At 44.1% G+C, this 22,880-nt stretch overlaps 1 protein-coding gene across 2 annotated transcripts in view; it reads left to right on the plus strand.

The window, feature by feature from the left end:
* The first annotated feature begins 543 nt into the window (after positions 1 to 543).
* Positions 544 to 22,880, plus strand: part of LOC141148325 (interferon-induced very large GTPase 1-like) — a 39,596-nt gene continuing 17,259 nt past the window's right edge. Inside the window, exons 1-2 of one of the 2 annotated variants that reach the window (XR_012245192.1) lie at positions 556 to 655; positions 13,349 to 14,146. The gene's annotated coding sequence lies outside the window, so the exon portion shown is untranslated. Of the gene's footprint in view, positions 656 to 13,348; positions 14,147 to 22,880 lie in introns of those variants that run through there. The other variant, XM_073635653.1, reaches the window with a different exon arrangement.

A 22,880-nucleotide genomic window follows, 5' to 3' on the forward strand; every position in this document is an offset into this window, starting at 1 on the left:
AACTCCACTCCAACACCTGAACTTCCGCAGTAGCAGATACTTACACCATTCACATTGCTCCCCTAATCAGCACACGAGTGGCACACCGATCCTCCAGGAATCTGAGGGATGAGGCATGGTCTGCAAAGCAATTCAAAGTAAGGTAATGGGAATTGGTGAATTTTTTCTATTTATTTTTTTACATGTATTTATGTGGTCAAATAGTATACAGTACACAGTGAATGTACCAAGACATTGATTTTACTGTATATGGATAAGTGTTCAATTGTATTTCAACAAGTCTGATGGGACTAATAAATGATTGTGACTTTCATGAAAAGTTTTGTAAAGTCTTGACCGCAATGGCAAGAAGTCCCTTTCTGACCTTTTCCAGGAAATGGGTTTTAATTCCTGGGTATGGCTTATATTTGCTCCTGTTTTTGTGCAAACACAGGTTAGAAATGAACTTTTATTGAGAAAGGACTAATAAAGATTTACTTACCTGAGATTTTCCAGTTCTGTAAAACCCAAGGAGTGGCTGATCACAGTTTCAGTTTGTTTTGCATTACATTACCTGGGCTCGGTGTGTTATTAGTTTCATTTTTCGAGCTCCTTTGCTTGAACCAGACACTGGCCGGGGGGCACAAAGAATATCACCATTAGATGTGAACTCCGGGTAAGAAAAAAGAGGATTATTATAGCTCATTTGAAAGAGGGGATCACTTGAGTCACTTTCCAACATCCAGTTGATATTGATATTTCTTATACTTTGTTTAAGTTTGTTGTCAGTATTTTTAGTTGAATTTAAATTATGGTGAATATTTTATTAAAAAAAAGATGATGAAGGAGTTTGGTGGATTGTTCTTTGGAGTGTACTGAGGGGATTAAATACAAAATCTTGGTGTTTTTCTGTACCTTCCATGATCTTTATCCTGAAGGTCTTTGAGAGGGTCTGCTTCCTTTACACATCTCTCATGTAGGATTAGATGTTTTCATTCCTGGGCATTATTTACTAATTTTTATGTCCTCGGAATTTTTACAATTTAGTAAAGTTTCATCACACCGATCTTCTGCATAAATATTGTGTTGTCTGTGCTGCACTGATATCCCAAGTAATGTTATCAGCCCTGCCTGAGTATTCCTGTGCTGAGCTATAGAGCCCCCACCATTGCATCTCCATAGCTTCTGTAGTCCAGAAGAGAACTAGTCATGGATGACAACACTGATTTCAGTTCTCTAGATTTCTGACAGAATCAACAGGTAATTTGATGCACTTGAAGTATTTTTGAAAAGAAAAAAAAAAAACATGGAGAATTGTGCAGGTAATTTAGAGATGAATATGATGGTAAGTATATTTTTTCTCCCAAACATATACACTATATTTACCAAAAGTATTGGGACGCCCGCCTTTACACGCACATCAACTTTAATGGCATCCCAGTCTTAGTCCGTAGGGTTCATTATTGGGTTGGCCCACCCTTTGCATCTTTAACAGCTTCAACTCTTCTGAGAAGGCTGTCCACAAGGTTTAGGAGTGTGTATATGGTAATGTTTGACCATGCTTTCAGATGTACATTTGTGAGGTCAGGCACTGATGTTGGATGAGAAGGCCTGGCTTCCACCCAAAACTCGCTCATCCAAGTATGGACCTTGCTTTGTGCACTGGTGTGCAGTCATGTCAGAACAGGAAGGAGCCATCCTCAAACTGTTCCCACAAAGTTGGGAACATGATATTTCCCAAAATGTCTTGGTATGCTGACGCCTTAAGAGTTCCCTTCACTGGAACTAAGGGGCCAAGCCCAACCCCTGAAAAACAACCCCACACCATAATCCCCCCTCCACCAAATGATTGGGACCAGTGCACAAAGCAAGGACCATTAAGACATGGATGAGCCAGTTTCGGGTGGAGGAACTTGACTGGCCTGCACAGAATCCTGACCTCAACCCGATAGAACACCTTTGGGATGAATTAGAGTGGAGACTGCAAGCCAGGCCTTCTCGTCCAACATCAGTGCCTGACCTCACAAATGCACATATGGAAGAATGGTCAAACATTTCCATAGACACACTCCTAAACCTTGTGGACAGCCTTCCCAGAAGAGTTGAAGCTGTTATAGCTGCAAAGAGGGGGCCAACTATTATGCTATGCGTTTGAGAATAATTTCACAAACAGCAATTATAACGAGTTGTTATTATCAATCAAATTTCTTTTTAAAAGCACACATCAATTGATATGAATACAGACTAAATAGGGAATATTTATTCACAAGACATGAATTAAAAAAAAAATTAATTAAGTAATTGTCATCATAGGTATACCTCAACTATGAGAGACAAAATGTGGAAACAAATCCAGACAATCACATTGTCTGATTTTTGAAAGAATTTATTTGCAAATTATGGTGGAAAATAAGTATTTGGTCAATATCAAAAGTTCATCTCAATACTTTGTTATATATCCTTTGTTGGCAATGACAGAGGTCAAACATTTTCTGTAATTCTTCACAAGGTTTGAGATCATTGTCATGCTGAAAGACCCAGCCACGTTTCATCTTCAGTGCCCTTGCTGATGGGAAGAGGTTTGCACTCAAAATCTCACGATACATGGCCCCATTCATTCTTTCATGTACACGGATCAGTCGTCCTGTTCCCTTTGCAGACAAACAGCCCCAAAGCATAATGTTGCCACCCCCATGCTTCACAGTAGGTATGGTGTTCTTTGGTTATAACTCAGCATTCTCTCTCCTCGAAACACGACGAGTTGTGTTTCTACCAAACAGTTCATCTGACCATATGACATTCTCCCAATCCTCTTCTGGATCATCCAAATGCTCTCTAGCAAACCTCAGATGGGCCCAGACATGTACTGGCTTAAGCAGGGGGACACGTCTGGCACTGCAGGATCTGAGTCCCTGGTGGTGTAGTGTGTTACTGATGGTAGCCTTTGTTACGTTGGTCCCAGCTCTCTGCAGGTCATTTACTAGGTCCCCCCATGTGGTTCTGGGATTTTTGCTCACCATTCTTGTGATCATTTTGACCCCACGGGGTGAGATCTTGCGTGGAGCCCCAGATCGAGGGAGATTATCAGTGGTCTTGTATGTCTTCCATTTTCTAATTATTGCTCCCACAGTTGATTTCTTCATACCAAGCTGCTTGCCTATTGCAGATTCAGTCTTCCCAGCCTGGCGCAGGTCTACAATTTTGTTTCTGGTGTCCTTCAACAGCTCTTCGGTCTTCACCATAGTGGAGTTTGGAGTGTGATTGTTTGAGGTTGCGGACAGGTGTCTTTTATACTGATAACAAGTTCAAACAGGTGCCATTAATACAGGTAATGAGTGGAGGACAGAGGAGCCTCCTAAAGAAGAAGATACAGGTCTGTGAGAACCAGAAATCTTGCTTGTTTGTAGATGACCAAATACAGTAGGTGACCGCAACATTGTGTCAATCTCGCCACTGTTGTCGGCGAGATTTGACACCTGCGAGCCCCGTCGTGGGAGCCAGCGCCTTAGCTGGCTCCCTCATCGGTAAAGGAAAACTTTTTTTTCCTTTCACAATGAGTGACAGGCAGTGCTGACAGCTGTCTGGTATGAATCATGGGGGGAATGCCGTGCCAAATTTTAAATAAAAAACTGGCATGGGTTCCTCCCCAGGGGCATACCAGGCCCTTTGGTCTGGTATGGATTCTAAGGGGAACCCCCTAAGCTGAAAAAACGGCGTGGGGGTCACCCAAGATCCATACCAGACCCTTATCTGAGCACGCAGCCTGGCCGGTCAGGAAAGGGGGTGGGGACCAGCGAGCGCCCCCCCCCCTCCTGAACCGTACCAGGCCGCATGCCCTCAACATGGGGGCTGGACGCTTTGCGCCCCCCCACCCCAAAGCACCTTGTCCCCATGTTGATGAGGACAAGGGCCTCTTCCCGACAACCCTGGCCGTTGGTTGTCGGGGTCTGCGGGCGGAGGGCTTATCGGAATCCAGGAGCCCCCTTTAATAAGGGGGCCCCCAGATCCCGGCCCACCACCCTATGTGAATGAGTATGCATCGTACCCCTACCCATTCACCTGGGGGAAAAAGCGTCAATAAAAAAACACACTAGACAGGTTTTCAAAGTAATTTATTAGGCAGCTCCGGGGGTCTTCTTCCGACTTCGGGGGGTCTTCTTCCTACTCCCCAAAGTTGGAAGAAGACCCCCGGAGCTGCCTAATAAATTATTTTGAAAACCTGTCTAGTGTGTTTTTTTATTGACACTTTTTCCCCCAGGTGAATGGGTAGGGGTACGATGTACCCCATACTCATTCACATAGGGTGGGGGGCCGGGAACCGGGGGCCCCCTTATTAAAGGGGCTCCAGGATTCTGATAAGCCCTCCACCCGCAGACCCGGACAACCAATGGCTAGGGTTGTTGGGAAGAGGCCCTTGTCCTCATCAACATGGGGACAAGGTGCTTTGGGGTGGGGAGGCTGCAGGGCGCCCCCCTGCCCCAAAGCGCCCACCACCCATGTTGAGGGCATGCAGCCTGGTACGGTTCAGGAGGGGGGCTCTCACTCGTCCCCACCCCCTTTCCTGACCAGCCGGGCTGCGTGCTTGGATAAGGGTCTGGTATGGATTTGGGGGGCCCCCACGCCGTTTTTTCGGTGTAGGGGGTTCCCCTTAAAATCCATACCAGACCAAAGGGCCTGAAATGCCCCTGGGGGAAACCCATGCCGGTTTTTTATTTAAAATTTGGTGCGGTGTTCCCCCTCATGATTCATACCAGACATACCTGTCACTCATCGCAAAAAGAAAAAAAGTTTTCCTTTCCCAATGAGCGAGCCAGCGCGAGATACACAGTACCCTGTCGCCAAGAACCAGCGTGATGGGATCGCGCTGGAAACACATTCTCGTGGTCAGGTACTGTACTTATTTTCCACCATAATTTGCAAACAAATTCTTTCAAAATTCAGACAATGTGATTGTCTGGATTTGTTTCCACATTTTGTCTCTCATAGTTGAGGTATACCAATGATGACAATTACAGGCCTCTCATCTTTTTAAGTGGGAGAACTTGCACAATTGGTGGCTGACTAATTACTTTTTTGCCCCACTGTATATATAATGTTAGTAGATCTGGTAACACCATTCCTATTGATTAGGAATCAACGTTTTACCAAGCCAAGTGCTTGTGTGCTTCTTCTGATCCTATTAATAGCACAGGCAGGCTCTTGAAGTATTTCCAGTTAGCATACTGTGTAACCCTGCACAGTTGCACCTACAGTATAGCCACCTAAAGTCAACTGCTTGTGTGCTTCTTCCTATCCTATTAATAGCACAGGCAGGCTCTTGAAGTATTTGCAGTTAGTGTACTGTGTAACCCTGCACAGTTGCACCTACAGTATAGCTACCTGAAGCCAAGTGCTTGTGTGCTTCTTCTGATCCTATTAATAGCACAGGCAGGCTCTTGAAGTATTTCCAGTTAGTATACTGTGTAACCCTGCACAGTTGCACCTACAGTATAGCTACCTGAAGCCAAGTGCTTCTGTGCTTCTTCTGATCCTATTAATAGCACAGGCAGGCTCTTGAAGTATTTACAGTTAGTGCACAGTGTACCCTGCACAGTTGCACCTACAGTATAGCTACCTGAAGCCAAGTGCTTGTGTGCTTCCTCTGATCCTATTAATAGCACAGGCAGGCTCTTGAAGTATTTACAGTTAGTGTACTGTGTACCCTGCACAGTTGCACCTACAGTATAGCTACCTGAAGCCAGGTGCTTGTGTGCTTCTTCTGATCCTATTAATAGCACAGGCAGGCTCTTATAGTATTTACAGTTAGTGTACTGTGTAACCCTGCACAGTTGCACCTACAGTATAGCTACCTGAAGCCAAGTGCTTGTGTGCTTCTTCTGATCCTATTAATAGCACAGGCAGGCTCTTGAAGTATTTACCGTTAGTGTACTGTGTATCCTGCACAGTTGCACCTACAGTATAGCTACCTGAGGCCAGGTGCTTGTGTGCTTCTTCTGATCCTATTAATAGCACAGGGAGGCTCTTGAAGTATTTACAGTTAGTGTACTGTGTAACCCTGCACAGTTGCACCTACAGTATAGCTACCTGAAGCCAAGTGCTTGTGTGCTTCTTCTGATCCTATTAATAGCACAGGCAGGCTCTTGTAGTATTTCCAGTTAGTGTACTGTGTACCCTGCACGATTGCACCTACAGCATAGCTACCTGAAGCCAGGTGCTTGTGTGCTTTTTCTGATCCTATTAATAGCACAGGCAGGCTCTTGAAGTATTTCCAGTTAGTGTACTGTGTACCCTGCACAGTTGCACCTACAGTATAGCTACCCGAAGTCAAGTGCTTGTGTGCTTCTTCTGATCCTATTAATAGCACAGGCAGGCTCTTGAAGTATTTACAGTTAGTGTACTGTGTACCCTGCACAGTTGCACCTACAGTATAGCTACCTGAAGCCAAGTGCATGTGTGCTTCTTCTGATCCTATTAACCACTTGACCACTGGGTACTTAAACCCCCTTAATAACCAGACCAATTTTCAGCTTTCGGTGCTCTCACACTTTGAATGACAATTACTCAGTCATGCAACACTGTACCCAAATGAATTCTTTGTCCTTTTTTTCACACAAATAGCGCTTTCTTTTGGTGGTATTTAACCACCGCTGGGTTCTTTATTTTTTGCGCTATAAAAGAAAAAAGACCGAAAATTCTGTAAAAAAATGCATTTTTCTTCGTTTCTGTTATAAAATTTTGCAAATTAGTAATTTTTTCTTCATATATTTTGGCCAAAATGTATACTGCTACATATCTTTGGTAAAAATAACCCAAATCGGTGTATATTATTTGGTCTTTGTGAAAGTTATAGAGTCCACAAGCTATGGTGCCAATCTCTGAAAATTGATCACACCTGAAGTACTGACAGCCTATCTCATTTCTTGAGACCCTAACATGCCAGAAAAGTACAAATACCCCCCAAATGACATATTTTTGGAAAGAAGACATTCCAAGGTATTTAGAAAGATGCATGATGAGTTTTTTGAAGTTGTCATTTTTTCCCACGATTCTTTGCAAAATCAAGATTTTTTTTTTCTTTTCTTTTTTTCACAAAATTGTCATATTAGCAGGTTATTTCTCACACACAGCATATGCATACCACAAATTACACCCCAAAACACATTCTGCTATTACTCCCGGGTATGGCGATACCACATGTGTGAGACTTTTACACAGCGTGGCCACATACAGAGGCCCAACATGCACGGTGCACCTTTAGGCGTTCTGGAGTGCCCAGGCCAATTCTGACATTTCTCTCCTACATGTAAAAATCATAATTTATTTGCTAGAAAATTACATAGAACCCCAAAACATTATATATATTTTTTTAGCAAAGACCCTAGAGAATACAATGGCGGTCGTTGCAACTTTTTATCTCGCACGGTATTTGCGCAGCAATTTTTCAAACACGTTTTGTTTGAAAAAAAAAAACAGTTTTGTGCTTTCAAAAAAAACAAAACAGTAAAGTTAGCCCAATGTCTTTACATAATGTGAATAATGAAGTTATGCCGAGTAAACAGATACCTAACATGTCACCCTTCAAAATTGCACACGCTCGTGGAATGGCGCCAAACTTCGCTACTTAAAAATCCCCATAGGAGACGCTTAAAAAAATGTTACTGGTTACATGTTGTGAGTTACAGAGGAGGTCTAGGGTCAGAATTATTGCTCTCGCTCTACCGATCGCAGCGATACCTCACATGTGTGGTTTGAACACCATTTTCATATGTGGGCGCAACTTACGTATGCGTTCGCTTCTGACTGCGAGCACACGGGGAAAATTATTTATTTTTTTTTTTCTATTGTTCATTTTACTTTATTTATTTTAGTTTGAGGCTTTTTTCCCAAAAATTTATTTTTTGATCACTTTTATTTCTATTACAAGGAATGTAAACATCCCCTGTAATAGGAATATGGCATGACAGGTCCTCTTTACAGTGAGATATGGGGTCAATAAGACCTCACATCTCACCTCTAGGCTGGAAAGCCTGAAAAAAAAAAAAAAAAAAAAAGATCCTGGCTTCGATCGTAGCGGTGAGTCGGTAGAAGCACCTGAGGGCGGCGAGAGGGAGGCATCCCCTCTCGCCTCCCGTAAGAATGATCAAGCAGTGGAACAGCCGCTATGATTGTTCTTATGGTGTAGGGAATCGCCGGCTGAAAAAGATGATATCTGAATGATGCCTGTAGCTGTACCCATCATTCAGATATCCCCGCACAAAGTCAACGACGTCATATGACGGCCGGCGGGCAGGAAGTGGTTAAAACACATTTTTTTAACACAAAGTTGTCCATTAATACAATATTTCTAACACATAGCATGTACATACCAAAAATGACACCCCAAAATAGATTTTCCTGCTCCTCCTGAGTATGGTGATACCACATGTGTGAGACTTCCACAGCCTGGCCACATACAGAGGCCGAGTACAGCCGAGCATGGAAGAGTATGGCTGAGCATGGCAAAGTATGGCTGGGTATCGCGGGGTATGGAGGAGTATGGCGGGGTATGGCGGAGTATGGCGGAGTATGACAGGGTATGGCGGGGTATGGCGGAGTATGGCGGAGTATGGAGGGGCATGGCGGTGTATGGCGGGGCATGGCGGAGTATGGCGGATAATGGCGGGGTATGGCGGAGTATGGCGGGGCATGGCGGGGCATGGCAGGGCATGGTGGAGTATTGCACAGGGTTGCACAGGATCATTGCAGAGTATTGCACAGGGTTGCACAGGATCATTGCAGAGTATTGCACAGGGTTGCACAGGATCATTGCAGAGGATTGCACAGGGTTGCAGAGTATTGCACAGGGTTGCAGAGTATTGCACAGGGTTGCACAGGATCATTGCAGAGTATTGCACAGGGTTGAAGAGTATTGCACAGGGTTGCACAGGGTCATTGCAGAGTATTGCACAGGGTTGCAGAGTATTGCACAGGGTTGCACAGGATCATTGCAGAGTATTGCACAGGGTCATTGCAGAGCATGGGGGGGATGGCTGAGCATGGATGGATGTGACTGTACATGTCACTGAGCTGCGCTGTGGGCACTACACATCCAGCCCACAGCACGGCTCCCATCCGATCTCTCCCCCTCTGTACCGATCGGTACAGAGAGGGGAGGGAGGAACCGGCGTCATGACATGACGCCGGTTTGTTTACATGTGATCGCTCCGTCATTTGACGGAGTGATCACATGGTAAACGACCGCAATCAGCGGCCGTTTACCGTGATCCGTGATGCGCCGGGTCCTCTGGGCCCGGCGGTCACGGATGTTCCCGTGTGCGCACCCTAGGGGGCGCCCGGGAGCAGTTTTCTGGAATAACGTCATATGACGTGATCCCAGAGTTATCCAGCCGCCCTGCAGCCGTCATTTAGGTATTGGGCGGTTGGCAAGTGGTTAATAGCACAGGCAGGCTCTTGGAGTATTTTCAGTTAGTGTACTGTGTAACCCTGCACAGTTGCACCTACAGTATAGCTACCTGAAGTCTAGTGCTTGTGTGCTTCTTCTGATCCTATTAATAGCACAGACAGGCTCTTGAAGTATTTACAGTTAGTGTACTGTGTACACTGCACAGTTGCACCTACAGTATAGCTACCTGAAGCCAAGTGCTTGTGTGCTTCTTCTTCTGATCCTATTAATAGCACAGGCAGGCTCTTGAAGTATTTCCAGTTAGTGTACTGTGTAACCCTGCACAGTTGCACCTACAGTATAGCTACCTGAAGTCTAGTGCTTGTGTGCTTCTTCTGATCCTATTAATAGCACAGACAGGCTCTTGAAGTATTTACAGTTAGTGTACTGTGTACACTGCACAGTTGCACCTACAGTATAGCTACCTGAAGCCAAGTGCTTGTGTGCTTCTTCTTCTAATCCTATTAATAGCACAGGCAGGCTCTTGAAGTATTTCCAGTTAGTGTACTGTGTACCCTGCACAGTTGCACCTACAGTATAGCTACCTAAAGCCAAGTGCTTGTGTGCTTCTTCTTCTGATCCTATTATTAGCACAGGCAGGCTCTTGAAGTATTTACAGTTAGTGTACTGTGTAACTATGCACAGTTGCACCTACAGTATAGCTACCTGAAGCCAAGTGCTTGTGTGCTTCTTCTGATCCTATTAATAGCACAGGCAGGCTCTTGAAGTATTTACAGTTAGTGTACTGTGTACACTGCACAGTTGCACCTACAGTATAGCTACCTGAAGCCAAGTGCTTGTGTGCTTCTTCTTCTGATCCTATTAATAGCACAGGCAGGCTCTTGACGTATTTACAGTTAGTGTACTGCGTAACCCTGCACAGTTGCACCTACAGTATAGCTACCTGAAGCCAATTGCTTGTGTGCTTCTTCTGATCCTATTAATAGCACAGGCAGGCTCTTGAAGTATTTTCAGTTAGTGTACTTTGTACCCTGCACAGTTGCACCTACAGTATAGCTACCTGAAGCCAAGTGCTTGTGTGCTTCTTCTGATCCTATTAATAGCACAGGCAGGCTCTTGAAGTATTTCCAGTTAGCATACTGTGTAACCCTGCACAGTTGCACCTACAGTATAGCTACCTAAAGTCAAGTGCTTGTGTGCTTCTTCCTATCCTATTAATAACACAGGCAGGCTCTTGAAGTATTTCCAGTTAGCATACTGTGTAACCCTGAACAGTTGCACCTACAGTATAGCTACCTGAAGCCAAGTGCTTCTGTGCTTCTTCTGATCCTATTAATAGCACAGGCAGGCTCTTGAAGTATTTACAGTTAGTGTACAGTGTACCCTGCACAGTTGCACCTACAGTATAGCTACCTGAAGCCAAGTGCTTGTGTGCTTCCTCTGATCCTATTAATAGCACAGGCAGGCTATTGAAGTATTTACAGTTAGTGTACTGTGTACCCTGCACAGTTGCACCTACAGTATAGCTACCTGAAGCCAGGTGCTTGTGTGCTTCTTCTGATCCTATTAATAGCACAGGCAGGCTCTTGAAGTATTTACAGTTAGTGTACTGTGTACACTGCACAGTTGCACCTACAGTATAGCTACCTGAAGCCAAGTGCTTGTGTGCTTCTTCTGATCCTATTAATAGCACAGGCAGGCTCTTGAAGTATTTCCAGTTAGTGTACTGTGTACCCTGCACAGGTGCACCTACAGTATAGCTACCTGAAGCCAAGTGCTTGTGTGCTTCTTCTGATCCTATTAATAGCACAGGCAGGCTCTTGAAGTATTTCCAGTTAGTGTACTGTGTACCCTGCACAATTGCACCTACAGTATAGCTACCTGAAGCCAGGTGCTTGTGTGCTTCTTCTGATCCTATTATTAGCACAGGCAGGTTCTTGAAGTATGTCCAGTTAGTGTACTGTGTAACCCTGCACAGTTGCACCTACAGTATAGCTACCTGAAGCCAAGTGCTTGTGTGCTTCTTCTGATCCTATTAATAGCATAGGCAGGCTCTTGAAGTATTTACAGTTATAGGGCGTACACACGGTCGGACTTTGTTCGGACATTCCGACAACAAAATCCTAGGATTTTTTCCGACGGATGTTGGCTCAAACTTGTTTTGCCTACACATGGTCGCACAAAGTTGTCAGAATTTCCGATCGACAACCACGCGGTCACGTACACCACGTACGACGAGACTAGAAAAGGCCGGTTCAGAACCAAGCGCGGCACCCTTTGGGCTCCTTTTGCTAATCTCGTGTTAGTAAAAGTTTGGTGAGAGACGATTCGCGCTTTTTCAGACTCGTGGCTTACAGATCGTTTTCTGCTGTTCAGTTTGTGCTTGTGGGTTTGTATCTGCTCTTCAGTGCGTGCAAGCAAGTTCCGCGTGACTTAGTCATTGTATTCTTGTTCGTTCGTTACTGTTTTTCAGGTCGCTCTTCACAGGCCTTGCTGTTCTTCAGTGCGTTCTGTTACTTCGTTCTGAGCAGCCGACCGTTTTCTAGCCATGTTTCGTATGCGTACTCCTCGTAGAGTTCGTGCTGTGCGGGGGCTTGGTGTTGGGGTCCTGACCTTGACACAAGTCCAGTCCATGAACAGGGTGGGGAGGAGTTCATGGACCAAGAATTGGTTGCTTCAGTGTGACCAGTTCTGTCATATGCCTTTGCTCCGTGAGATCCGTGAGAATAATCCTGATGATTTCAGGAACTTTCTCAGGATGACGGACCCCGTATTTCACCGTTTGTTGGCTTCGCTGACCCCCTATATTAGCAGGCAGGATACCTGCATGAGGCAAGCCATCACTCCGGAGCAGAGGTTGGTCGCTACCTTGCGGTATTTGGCCACAGGGAGAAGTCTGCAGGACTTAAAGTTCTCGACAGGCATCTCCCCCCAGGCTCTGGGGATCATTATCCCAGAGACCTGTTCTGCCATCATCCAGGTCCTGCAGAAGGAGTATATGAAGGTAAGATTTTTATCCTTTAACATCACATTTTATTGTATTTAATGTTTGATAATATCTTGTATTTCTTTCCTCATTCCCTAATTACCATGATTGTAATATGCTGTGAATGTCCCCTTTGTCCTCATGCATGCTGGATTTTTATGTAATTATTATTTTATGTCCTTCATACATATTTGCCCTTCAATAACCTCCCCAGCATGGTGTCTCCTGCCCTATATTCACCTCATGTAGTCACTTAACAATGTATTTTATCAGCTCCATAGTAGTGCTTTACCCCAAACACCCCTAAAATGTTTGGTAATGTTATTTTTGATTTAAATTCAGGCAGAGTGCCAGAGGCTTTTTTTTGTGGTGTCCCCAAATTTTTTGTAATCCTCCCTCCCCCAACTGCTAAGTCAGCTGATCACAATTCTCTATCCTCAATCATCTATCTGCTGACTTTGCCAAACCCATACACACTATACCCATCTCTTTTGTGGTCAGATTTATGGATGAATTCCCCAAAGCATGTAGTGCAAGGGCCTGCCTGTATACTTTCCAATGGTACTGTTTAAAGTTTTTGTATCCTATTATTATCTTGATAGGTAATATCAGAATGTTCAAATGTGCTCAAATGTGTACAGTGTGTATTTATATATTTGTATTCAGACACTTCTTACCTGTCCAGTGGTCTGCCAATAGTGTAACTAAGGAGGGTCTGTTCCAAGTGATACCCATTATTTAGGCATTCATCTCTCAATGAAGTGAAGAGGGTTACCTGTCCAAGAGTCCCCCCCCCTATAATGTTAGAAATGGCCCATGAGAGGGGGGAGGGGGAATATGATAGGTGTACCTTATACTTTGTTGTTGTTAAATTCCCCTTAATAAATGCTATCTGGAGGTTGCCCCATAATGTTTGTATCTAATCTGCTTGCCATGTTTCTGTGAAAAAATAGTAATGTTTATTGTTTTTTCCTCAACAGTTTCCTTCAACGCCACAGGAATGGCAGACTGTGGCCTCCCACTTTGCCCAGCGGTGGGACTTTCCTAACTGCGGAGGGGCAATTGATGGGAAACACGTCCACATCATCCCACCACCCAACTCGGGGTCGTACTATTATAATTACAAGGGGTTTAATAGTATAGTGATGTTGGCGGTGGTGTCGGCTAATTACGAGTTCCTGTATGTGGACGTGGGGAAGAATGGCCGGATGTCTGATGGTGGAGTCATTGCCCAGACGGAGTTCTACAGGCGTCTCCAGAATGGCAGCTTGGACTTGCCACCTCCAGAGGACAATGTTGAAGGTCTCCCATTTGTGTTCGTTGCTGATGAAGCATTTGCGCTGGGGGACCACCTGATGTGGCCATTCCCGATGAGGACCCTCACCCCGGAACAGAGGGTTTTTAATTACCAGCTGGCCAGAGCCCGAAGAGTGGTGGAGAACACATTTGGAATCCTGGCCAGCCGGTTCCGATTATTTCTGACACCCATCCATATGGCGGAGTATAAACTGAACCATATAATACTTGCCTGCTGTGTTCTCCATAATTTTTTAAGAAAACATTCAGCCAACTATGCTGGCTCAGTTGGGCCTGAGGCCGGAATCCCAAATCCATCAACACTGACAGCGCTTGAAAGTGGCCGTCCTGGCTTGCCCTCCCTGAGTGCCTGTGATGTCCGGTTACGATACCTGGAGTTCTTTGCGGGTAGGGGGGCTATCAATATGCTAGACAATCTGTGAACAATTTTTCAAATAAAAAACAACCAAAAGAAATTCTTTGGGGACATTTACTGCTTGTGTTTGTTTTAGCTGACCCTGACAGAAATGTGTTGAGTGCAGAAAATGTCGTGATTGTGTAACCTTATAAAAAACACTGTTGGCTGGTACTTCCTAAATGCAAAAACACATTTCACTACAAGTGCACTTGCAACTGCACTGAACCTGCACTTGTAGTGCAAAGTGGATTTGCCCTTAGGAAATAACCCCCATTTTTGCAGAAAACAGCAATTACATCACCCCAAAAGTGTTGTATTGTAGTGTTGAGACAATAATCCACACATTCTTGAGTAAGCCACTTTTTTATACCTGCACAATCACATGTGCATTTACCAAAGGTTTTTAAAACAAACCAACATGTTTGTTGTATAACAATTTTTGCAGTAGCATTATCAAAAATTGAAATATCCATTTCAGATAAAACAGGCCTGTGTAAAACCAACAAGAAAGCCAAAAAACTTGAACTTACAAAGTTCACATTAGGTAAAACCTGAAGGCTATATCAGACATCAGTATTTAGGAACTGGGTTTGATATAGCATTCAGATGGGGGGAAATCACCCCTGGAAAAGCCAAATTTGGAAGATGCACACCAATTTACGAATGTCAACATGTGCTATCTGCCATCAGGGGGGATCAAGGGACGTGTTTTGGGGGAACAAGCCCTTCCTCACCGCGACTTTATAATTGAGGAAGGGGTTGCACCCCAAAAATGCCTCCATTGATCTCCCGTGATGGCAGATAGCACATGTTGGCACACTGTGTGCATCCTCCAAATTTGGCTTTTCAAAACATAGAAAAAAAATTTCAAAGATTGGACCACAATAAAACAATGATTTTCTGGGGTTTAAATTCACCCCAAAACATCAATGATGTTATTATTTTTTTTAATAACATCACTGATTTGTTGCTGTATCTTGTGCAATTCGAGATTACACCCCATGATCTCCCCGATCAGGATCTGGGCACTTTCAGAAGTAAAGCGTTCTCTATCCCTCACATCACGATCACCTAAAAAGAGATAAAGAACAAAAAAAAGGTCTCAAAAATCTGCCACCATCCATCTCTTTTACCTGACCCTGTGGTCACAGACACTCACCTGTTGTGGTGCCAATCTCCACCACATCTTCTTCTTCCTCCTGTCTTCTTCTTGGGTTGGGGATATTTCACCTTCTTCCATAGGTGGGGGGTCTGTGGTCTCCTCGGATGAGGGGTGTCCTCCGAATCTTTTCTCCCCTATGTAAAACAAAAATGGTATAATTAGCACACAGATATTTGATGGCAGAACTAGAAATAGGAAACATTGCTTGGAAGTGGGGTACAATTGTCAATTTTAGCCGAGTTCCAAGATGTATATTTTTTATTGCCCTTTGTCAAGCTGCAATACTTTACCTGTTTGGTACAAGCTTCACAGATGTAGCCCCCCTATAGTATACACTGGAGCACCTGTGTGGCCCCCCTAATAAAAATGGTGTTCTTGTGTCCCACACTAGTGCTCCACTGTCCAGATGTGAAAACAGCTGCTCAGTGTCCTCTCCTTACATACAATCTAGTTGGCATTTCATTCTAGTAACAAACCCATCTACACAAACAAATATTTGGCATCCAAGTAGGCCCCAAAAAATGTGTGAAAATGCATATGGCCTAAACAATGGTGTTCTAGAGGCCGAAAGAAAAATGTTTGATACGAACGAATAATGGGCCCATGAACATTAAAGTTGCCCTTTTAAACGTTACAATTAATAAAAGCATATGGAGCAGAACGAACGGAATAAAGACAGAAAGAATATGAGCACAGCACAACTACTTACTTTTTTGCAGCACTCTCCGGATCTTTCGGTACTGCTCTGGCTCTCTCAACTTCAGGTCCGACCACCGCTTCCTGAGCTGATCTTTAGATCTTCCTACCCCGAAATTCCTGTGAAGGCTTTTGATCACTTTAGCAATGTTTTTGGCCTTTCGGATGTTGGGGTTGGGGTAAGGCCCATATTTTCCGTCATAGTCGGACTTCCTCATGATGTCGACCATCTCCAACATCTCCCCAAAGGACATATTTGTGGCCTTAAAACATCTCCTTCTGGATTGGGACGTGCCTGGATCCGGGCTTTCCTCCTCCTCCTCCTCGTTGCTATAATTAGCACACACCTGCTCTAAATCCGCCATCATGCTCTTCACCCACTGCGCCAAACAAAAAGGGGCGGGGAATAGACTAGAAAGAACGTCAGGGGTGGGCGGAGTTACACGCATGCGCAGTGTGTATAAAGCGTAACACGCGTGCGTATTACGTACGATCTGTGAGCGGAGGAAGGAGCATTGGACGCGCCGATCGTAAGAACGAAGGTAAGAGACAAACTTGTGCTTATACTGCTTCTAGATTGAGGCCTATATTGTAACAAGATTAGGAGAGTTTTGTCTGACATTAGGCTTTGTCTTGTGTTGTGTCTTGCAGTGAACATGGATATCTTAATGAAAGACAATGACTTCATGTCAGTATTCATAGAGATGCTAAGGGAGCTGCCCTGTCTGTGGGAGATTACCCACCCCCATTTCAAGAACCAAGCAAAGAGGAAGGCAGCACTGGAGCAATTGTGTGAAATTGTGAAGCAGGTGATCCCCACGGCAGACATCACCTATTTAAAGATCTTCATTGGTGGCCTGAGGAGCACATATCTGAGGGAGCGCAAGAAAGTCCAGGATTCACAGAGATCCGGAGCAGCAGATGACATCTATGTCCCCAGGATGTTGTACTACGACAGGCTGCACTTTCTGGCAGGCCAGACTGAACCCAGGCCATCCCTCTCCAGTCTTCCTTCCACGCTTCCTTCCCCCCCGGCTGAGGCTTCTGACGCCCAACCTGGGCCTTCCAGGCGATATGTGGAGGAGCCCAGATTGAGCCAGGTATAGCATTCCTCTAAATATTTCTGCTTGTACAATCAATGATGTTAACTAGATGTTAGTTGGGAGTACTAATTTAGGATTGTGATTGATGATGCAAAAACTAAAACCATGTCCCTTTTTCATACACAGGAAAGTCTCAGCCAGGAGGTGGCCGGGCCGAGCCGGATGCCTGATCTGCAGGTCCCTCCACCCCCCCTGAAAAGAGAAAGTGGCAGTAGGAGGAGTACCCTAGAGGAGGCTGCTATAGCATTCTTTTGGAGGGCTACAGAGGTCCTGGGAGCACCCCACACCATGGAGGAGAACATTGCTGCCTTCATAGCATATAAAATGCAGAGGATGGAGGAGGGCCAAAAAGTCTTGTGTGAGGCCCTCATATCGGAGGCTCTGGAGAAAGGTATGAGGGGCCAAATTACACCTCAGACACACCTTCACGTTGGTCCTCCTCCTCCTCCTGCAGGTCCTCCTCCTCCCTCTCCTCCAGGTCCTCCCAGTCCTCCTCCAGGTCCCCCCAGTCCTCCTCCAGGTCCTCCCAGTCCTCCTCCTCCTCCAGGTCCTACTCCTCCTCCTCCCTCTCCTCCAGGTCCTCCCAGTCCTCCTCCAGGTCCCCCCAGTCCTCTTCCAGGTCCTCCCAGTCCTCCTCCTCCTCCAGGTCCTACTCCTCCTCCTGCCACATCTCCAACTGCACAGCCACAGCCCGGAAGGAAGCGTGGAAGGAAGACCAGACAGTGATTGCCCTGGGTTCAGTCTGGTCGGCCAAAAGATGCAGCCTCTTGTGGTACCACAGCATGGGGACACAGATGTCATCTGCTGCTTTCCAGATCTCTGCGAATTCTAGACCAGACTGCCCTCCCTTACATATGGACTCCTCAGGCCACCAATTTTGATGTTGAAGAATTGTTGTCTGCCGTGGGGGTCCCAGGCTTCGCTAATTTCTCCTGTTGATCCAGTGTTGCCTTCCTCTTTGTTTGGTTCTGATCCCTTAATAAAGGATTTTTGTTTTGAATTATACTCTCCTATGTGTTTTACTTCAAAAAGGACAGTTGGTTTGTGAGGATTCAGGTACATTTCAAATATACAATGTGAAATGAACAAGGGACACCAACAACAAACAATCTCCTGGAGATTAAAGAATAAAAGATATCAATGGTGTTGACACACAAAACACACACAAAAATATTCTGGAGGAAAAATAAAAATAACATTGAACAAAGATCAGCCTTGGAAAAAATCCAAACATTAAAGAAAAAAAAAGGCTTAAAATCCAAAAAAAAAAAAAAAAAAAAAAAAAAATATATAAAACTGTCAGATGTGACAACTAATAACAATATATTCAGGGAATCCCACTAAAAAAACACAAATAAAACTTTGTGAGAAGTGTGTGTGAATATGAGCAGCAAAACTACTTAATTCTTGCCACATTATAAAGAAGAAGAGAGTGCGCTGTATTAAACCATTTTTAACATTGCAGCGTGACGAAAGTGCTGTATCCATTGCGAACGCTAAGTTTACCAGAACGAGCTGTCCCATCTCGGAATTTCTTCTGAGCATACGTGGCACTTTGTGCGTCGGAACAGGCCACACGAGGAGCCTGGTAATGGCTCTGTGCACAGCGTGGGGATCCTGAGAACTCTCTCCCTGCAGCTGAGAGGAATGACTGGTCTGATGAGAAGGTGTAGGTAGCTTCCCTCCCCACCCCCCTGCTCACCACTCTCTGAGCTGTCTTGCGGTGTAAGCCAGAGGAAGTCTGTACCTGCGTCTGCCTGCATCTCCCCCCCTAGGAGAATCGGAAAACCTCGGAGACCGGAGCGCTTCGGAAGCGGCGGCAGTAGAGAAAGCGGTGCGCTGCTGGTGGCTGTTTCAAGTCCCCGGTGGTGTTGCCGGCTGCGGAGAGCGGAGGAACCAGTCGAAGTGCACCGGGGAATATCGGAGGAGAGAGCCCGGAAGGTGGGTGAGCGGAGCGAGGAGCAGCGGCAGTGAACCTTGAAGAGCTGAGAGCTGAGATGAGCTAAGACCCTAGTGGGTCAGACAGACTTGGGCAGATTGATAACATCAGAGACAGCATCTGAGCGTTCGTGAACATCAGTGAGCAGCAGCAAGCAGTAGTGAGCGTCCCTTTTTTTCCCATTTCAACAACAACTAAAGATAAGTACCGTTTTTTTTTTCTTTTTTGTTTTTTTTCTTTTTGCAATTGTCTTGAAGTGAACAGGCAAAGGGAAAGTAATAGAACAAAAGAAAGGGAAAGAACACACTGAAAGAAAATGAAATAAAATGAAATGAAATGAAATGAAATGAAATGAAAAGTGAAAGTAAATGAAAGTAAATGAGTTGAAAAAGCAGAATCAAGTGAGCCAAGAAAAACAATAAGAACAGGGGGGGAACAGGGGAGAAGAGAAGGAGAAAGTGAAAGAGAAAAAAAAGCCAACAGAAGAATTGTCTCCCAGCCCCCACCTGCTTGCTGCTGCGGTGTCTCCCTTTCTTGTGTTTTCTTTTTTTTTTTTTTTTGTGTGTGTTTTTGTCTTTGGCAAATGGTACTAACTATAGGTACGATAGTACAAACTATAGAATAAGAAGAAATTTCTTATGAACAAAACTGCGGAGCATATAAGCTCATACTGGAACTATACTGCTGAATATATAAATCATCTTGCTGAATACTTGAATTAGATTGCATTATATTGCTAAAACATTTGAATTATTTTGCTGAGCACCTAAATATTATGGTTAAAACATTTGAACAACACCAAGGAATGCTTGATGTACTTAAAGTAGTGACATATTTCTGGAAAGCGGGGACTACTCATATCTCAATAAATATCTCTATTATTGGACTGTGGGGAGGACGGTGGGTGTGAGAACGGAGCACAAGATATTTTAGTAAAAATAAGTTAATTTAAGAAGGCTGGGAGATTTTACCATCATTAAGAGACTCCAACCAAGGGGTATTCTGGAAGGCAGCCTTGAAGATCTTATAAATCCAGTCATAGAAACAAACATGAAAACAACAAGAAGTGCGGGAGCAATACCGAAATCACCTAGGACCAGCCTAGGCCCAAGCCCAGGCCCTATGAACAGGTATATACAGCAAGGAACTGGAGAAGGAGAGAAACAAGTGGGTTCAAAGGGCAGACAAATAGATACAAAAGAGAAGGACAACAAAGATAAAAAAGGCCAGCATAAAGCACAAACAGAAACCAGCCACTTCTCAGAACCCAGAACGGAGCCAGAAATGGGAGAGGAAGATAGAGGAAAGGAGGAAGGACAACAAGGGCCACAGTTGCCAACAAAACAGGATATGGAAAAAATGTTCGCGGCACTAGAGAATTCCCTAAAAGCAGAGATATCAACACTCCATAAAGACATGGGATATATGTTAAACAGAGTGGAAGAAGTAGAGATCAAAGTAGACCTACATCAAAAAAACATAAAGGAACTGGAAGAGGAAATAAAGAAACTAAAACGGGAACAACAGGAACAATCATATAAAATAGAAGAGCAAGAAAATAGAGATAAAAAGAAAAACTTGAGAATACGCGGGTTACCGGAAACAGAACAAGCAGAAAACCTAATAGAAAAAATGAACAATCTCTTCAACCAAATCTTGGGAAAGGATGTAACCAACATAATAGGAATAGAAAGTGTCTTTCGAGTAAAAAAACCTCAAAGGTTCTCAAGGGAAACACCTAGAGATGTAATAGTACGTTTCGAAAAATGGGAAGAAAAAAAAACAGATCTGGATAAACCTAAAGAGGAAAACACAAATAGAGTTTGCGGAAGGTAAATTACAAATATTTCAAGATTTGTCTCAAGAAACGTTGAAAAGACGACGGACATTAAAACCACTATTAGGAATCCTCCGGGAGCAAGAAATTCAATACAACTGGGGTTTTCCAGCATGTCTAATAGCAAGGAAAAACGGAATAAGTGCGAGGCTAAGATATGTGGAGGAGATTCCGGACTTTTGCAACAAACTAGAAATCCCCTCCCCAGAACTGGAAAAATATGCAAGTAGACAGGAGCGAATAACGGCAGGAGATGACCTGCAATGGCAATTAAATTCAAGGAACAGACATCAAGATGCGGAATCTCGAGGAAATTAATAACTGAGAAAATATCACACATTAGTGAAAGGGGCCTTAGAGTGGAAAGGGGGGGGGGCTGGGGTCGATGGGATGGGAAAAAAGGAAAGTGAAAGGATTGGTAAAACACAACAAAAATGCAGGGAGAGGAAGACAGGGACTCACGGAGTGGACAGGGGGTCGCCCTATTAGTGCTTAGGCGAGGGGGGAATAGGGTGTCTCACAGAGCTCCGCCTCACAATAAATAGAGCAGAGGGGGCAGGGTGTGCCCCACAAAACAAAGTAAAATGCTCTCAGCTCTAGAGAATATGGGGGTAAAAAACCCATATCAGAAAAAAGGGAGGGGGAGGGTGGGAGGAGGGAAAAGGGAGGGAAGGAGGGAGGGGAGGGAAAGGTCTGATCCACATGAGTGGTTACATAGGCGCACCTATTTTGAGACAAGAGATGAGGAGACCCCGTGCGTCCGCTGGGTGTCCCCTCCCCCCGGCCTTCTAAGGGGACCGGGTGGGGGGGAGGGCCGGAGGACGGGCGGGGAAGAAAAGGCACAAGAATGGAAAACGTAAACAGCATAAAAATAATCTCCTATAATGTCCGAGGACTAAATTCCCCAGGGAAGAGAAACATCATTCTCCGAGAACTAGAAAAAAGTAAAGCAGAAATAATTTTCCTACAGGAGACGCATATAACCCAAAACTCAAATACCAAAATTTATTCAAGAAACATACCAACATGGTATCAAGGAGACTCGCCAATAAGAAGGGCCAAAGGAGTAGCCATCGGTTTAGGGAAAAATGTACGTTTTCTAATAGATCAAAGGAAAATAGATCCGGAGGGTCGATATCTTTTTATTACAGGAACTATACAAGGGGTAAAATATACATTGGCTAATGTCTATTGTCCTAATAAGAACCCATAAAAATATTTGATAGATATCATTAAAATACTAATGGAATTCAAACAAGGAAAATTAATACTAGCCGGAGACTTCAACTTCAGCATGGATAACAAAATGGACAGCACCTCAATAGTAAGGGACAAAGAGGTAAAACAACTAAAGAAATTAAAAAGAACACTATATGAACAGCAACTATTAGATCCTTGGAGAATTCAGCACCCCAGCACAAAGGACTACACATTCTACTCAACAGTACACAAAAGTTACTCCAGATTGGATTACATCATGGTCGAACATAGAAACTTGGAAGAAATAGAAGAAACAAAAATAGGTATAATAACCGCCTCAGATCACAGCCCAGTAACGTTGAGAATGAAAATAAAAGGAGAAGTCTTTGAAAGGGGTCCATGGAGAATCAACGAAACTTTATTAGAAGACAGCGAGACCGAAAAAAGTATCATAGAAGAAATTAAAAGATATTTTGAGGAAAACGATACACCAGAGGTATCGAAAGCAACTATATGGGAGGCGCATAAATCTGTTATTAGGGGCAAATTAATAGCCATAGGGGCAAGAAAAAAACAGGAAAGGAAAACAAACATGCAACAAATAATTAAAGAAATTTATGAATTGGAATGAAAACACAAAAATCAAGTAAACAACAAAATCTTTGGCCTATTATCTCAAAAGAGAGAGCAATTAAAAGACTGGATGGAACAAGAAGAAAGGAAGGAGTACAACAGAGTAGTACAAGAAAAATACAAATGGGGTAACAAACCAGGAAAATACCTAGCAAATTTGGTAAAAAAAAAGAAGTCTTTGAATTACATTGAGAAGATCAAAAATGAAAAAGGAGAAGTGGTAAATAA

The sequence above is a fragment of the Aquarana catesbeiana genome, linkage group LG06 (genome assembly GCF_042186555.1).
Source record: "Aquarana catesbeiana isolate 2022-GZ linkage group LG06, ASM4218655v1, whole genome shotgun sequence".
NCBI classification, from domain to species: Eukaryota; Metazoa; Chordata; class Amphibia; order Anura; family Ranidae; genus Aquarana; species Aquarana catesbeiana.